The following is a 3,891-nucleotide window of genomic DNA, read 5'->3' as shown; positions in this document are numbered from 1 at the left end:
AGAGGGATTAAAAAATGCAATTTTACTATATTTTAACTTATAATTTTATAATTTTTAGAGGAATTCCACAAACTTGCATGGAAATATCAGCAATTTACGTGAATGGCTTTCATTTGATGATTTAGTTTTCTACCTCCTGAGATTTTATAATTTCGTATTTTTAAAATTCTTACGTACTTTTAAAAAAATTTTGAATATTTAACATAAAACCTTTCGTCGATTCTTAAACTTGCATCGAATTTTACTAGTTTTTGTGCGGCTCGGTTCGTAATCTTTTCCGTTTTTATCTTTTTTAAATTATTTCTACTAATTTAAATATGAAATATTATATTTTCATGTCGTGAAAATGAAAATAAATTATAAATTCAAGCGTTACTATTTGAATTGTGTTTCTAACCCTAATCCATAATTATTTAATTTGCCTAATTAATATATTCCCACTGTTTATGAACGAACCCTAAATGGAATCGACTGTTTGAACTGCACTTTGTTCATAATTACAGACCAAGACAGACACAATTTTAGACTTCCCCATATGGAGAACTAATAAATTATACTTTATTACAAGTAAAAAAGAAAGTCAAACTTTCAAAGCCTTGTTGCTATTTGCTAACTATAATATAAGTTACTACCAAGCTTTATGGGTCTAATTAATCAAGGGATAAACTTAGTTTTAGTCCTCGACTCGACAATTTTTTTCAATTTAGTCTCGAACATTTTCAATTTTTTCCATTTTTTTTCAATTTAGTTATTTCGCCGAAGTGGCATTCTGAAGTTGTGTTAAACGCGTCAAGAATCCAACTTTGAAGATTATCGTGGACAAAATGAAAATCAGGGATCAAATTGAAAATATCATCAAGTTCAGGGACTAAACATTGTTTTATCCCGTCAACTAAGTATTCTGCGGCCTTGCTCGTCACTTTCTCTCTCCAAAAGGCTTAATTACCATTTTCCCCCACCATTTTTCAAACCAAACTCCGTCTATAAAAGCACCCCCATCTACTTGTCTATCTTCCCTGTATACATCAAAAAATCTCTCTTTTCTCTCTCAACGAATCATCTCTAATACCAGAAGTGTTCTTCAAATGGAAGAAGTTAAAGAAGAAGAACAAATGGAATTGATTAGAGGTCCATGGACTGTTGAAGAAGACTTTCAGCTCATCAATTACATTGCTGTTCATGGCGAAGGTCGCTGGAACTCCCTTGCTCGTTCCGCTGGTAATATCATCTTCTTCTTCTTTTCTGGGTTTATTTCTCAGTAGGGATGGATACATCTCAAATCTGATTCGAGTAATCTGTCCTTTCACTTATTATCTGACCTTATTTTTAAACATGTTCTCTCCAAACCCGAAACTCGATTTAAATTTTAAAGTAAAAACTCGCATCTAATCCAATTTAACATATATATATATATATATATAATTATTATTTTTATTAGATAAAATAAATATCTAATTAAAAATATAGAGAAAAATTGTTGAATTGTTCTCTTATGTTAATGATTTTCGCACTCTAACTCGATTTAATCTTATCATTTAAAAAAATTGATTTAAATTTATTTTAAAAAAATAACAATAATGTAAAATTAAATTGAATAAAAAACTTATTGGTCTACTTTATATGCTCATCCCTACATGTGAAACACCTTTTCTTGGGGTTTGATTTGATTGATCCTAAGGATCTTAACACCAACTTGTAAAAGAAAAGAGTAAATTACATCATGAACAAAATTATACTTACCTGATTCTTTTGACAATTGAGTTTTCAAAAATTACAAAATGAGCCTTAAATTTATCAAACTATTATAAAATAATCATTGGATTTTATAGAATTAATATAAAATGATCATTAAATTTATGAAAAATGCTACACTTATTATAACGTCACAGAGATAATTTATAACAATTTGATAAATTTAATGATTTTATAATTTTAACAATTCTAGTGACTCGAATCATTTGAGACCTAGGGTGTAATTTACCCAAAAGTAAAAGCTCCACGTTTTAGTGAAAAAAAACCCTGCATATTTTAGAAAATTTGTGACTTAGAACATGAGGTTGATGATGATTTCATAAAGATAATTTTCAATGTTTTTTTAACCTAAAGCTACAACTTTACCAAAAACATTAAATTCTATGAAATTACAGGTCTGAAGAGAACTGGAAAAAGTTGCAGGCTGAGATGGTTGAATTATCTACGCCCAGATATTAGACGCGGGAACATCACCCTCGAAGAACAGCTCTTGATTCTGGAGCTTCACTCTCACTGGGGGAATCGGTAAATCAAATATTTTTGGATCTTAATTCTCTCGAAACTATCAATTCATGATTTTTTTTCTGGGTTTTTTTTTCAGACAATTTACAGATGTTTTGTTTTTTTGTTGCAGGTGGTCGAAATCGCCCAACATTTGCCGGGAAGAACAGACAATGAGATAAAGAACTACTGGAGAACCCGTGTCCAGAAACATGCTAAACAGCTCAAATGCGATGTCAACAGCAAGCAATTCAAGGACACCATGCGTTATTTATGGATGCCTAGGTTAGTCGAAAGGATTCAAGCCGCCGCCGCCATAATCGACAACCGCACGGCGGAGAATTCGAGCACCGGCACGGCCGCGTCGTCGGACTCTATCGAGGCCCAAGTTTCGGATTTAACCAATTGTACTTACAGCAACGGCTTCCGTTTTGATGACAGCCCTAATCCGGATTATGGTTTCCAGGCCGGCGGCCAAGTTGATTACTCCGATCGATCGGAGAGTTACTACGACCACCGTGGCGTTGTCGGCGTGGATTTTCAGACCAGCAGTTATCAACCCCTGTTGGACGGCTGTGATCTGTCGGACAATTTGTTGAATGCTGAGGATTTTTTGTTCTTACAGCAACAGTTCAACTTCAACATGTGAAAATATGTCTAATTGATTTGGGGTGAAATTCAATTGTATAGGGGAAAAAAAGAGAGAGAGTGAAAATTAGAATAATATTTTTAAAACACTTGATGTAGATTTAGTTCTTGTTTTTTTAATATAGGATATTATAAAAGTATATTATAAAAATAATCTTTAAGATTTGAAAAATCACGTTTTCACTACATCTTCACTTTCTCTTAAAATTTTATAAATTTAATTTCGTTTCTAATACAAAATCATATGTTCTTCCATGACTGCAGTGACAATAGTTAATGGTGTTATGGATGTGAATCAAATTATAGTAAATTAAAACAGAAGGATTAAATCTCAAAAGTTTAGCATAGTAAAGTGGCTACACAATAAAATCAATTTTTTTTTTTTTACTTATATGCAGCTATTATAGCCGGTGGTGATACCCACCTCTAAAATAAAGGGGGATGGCACGTGCGAGGATAAAGAGAAGGTGAAACACGTGATGGAATAGTGTAGATGGAAGGATGGCGGCTGGGGAATCTTTGCGCCGCGTGCCTTGTTGGCCCATCACTATGTTGTGTTAATCTCGTGACGCGTGTCCTCACATCTTTATTGGGAGTCACAACCCACAACTGTAAAGCATTCACAGCCGCAACTCTTGAAAGGGCCCAATGCGACAATACCACGTTGGCCTTTCTATATGTTTTATGTGAAAACCTCGATTATTTAGGTTCTTGTTTTTCATGTTAAATTAATTGACTAAGCTACTAAAAAAGGACTTTAATAACAAATACATGAGTTAAAAATTACGTTGTTGAGATTTATTAATTAATAAATGAGTAGTCAATAATTTTTATATTGATATATTTTTACGTTAACTCTTTATATTTTATGTATAATTGTTTAAAATATATAGCTTATTATATATTTTCTAATATTATTATGGATTAGCGCAATGCATGCTAAATTCAAAATAAATAAATAAATATATCATTGTATATGAGAATTGAATT

At 32.1% G+C, this 3,891-nt stretch overlaps 1 pseudogene; it reads left to right on the top strand.

Annotated features, from left to right (window-relative positions):
* Positions 1-1,070: 1,070 nt before the first annotated feature.
* On the top strand, positions 1,071-2,955 carry LOC120127233 (annotated as a pseudogene).
* Positions 2,956-3,891: the final 936 nt, after the last annotated feature.

The sequence above is a fragment of the Hibiscus syriacus genome, unplaced genomic scaffold, assembly GCF_006381635.1.
Source record: "Hibiscus syriacus cultivar Baekdansim isolate YM2019G1 unplaced genomic scaffold, ASM638163v2 tig00110467_pilon, whole genome shotgun sequence".
Taxonomy (NCBI): domain Eukaryota; kingdom Viridiplantae; phylum Streptophyta; class Magnoliopsida; order Malvales; family Malvaceae; genus Hibiscus; species Hibiscus syriacus.
The sequence above is the reverse complement of the archived record's forward strand: the minus strand, read 5'-3'. Positions and strand labels throughout refer to the sequence as shown.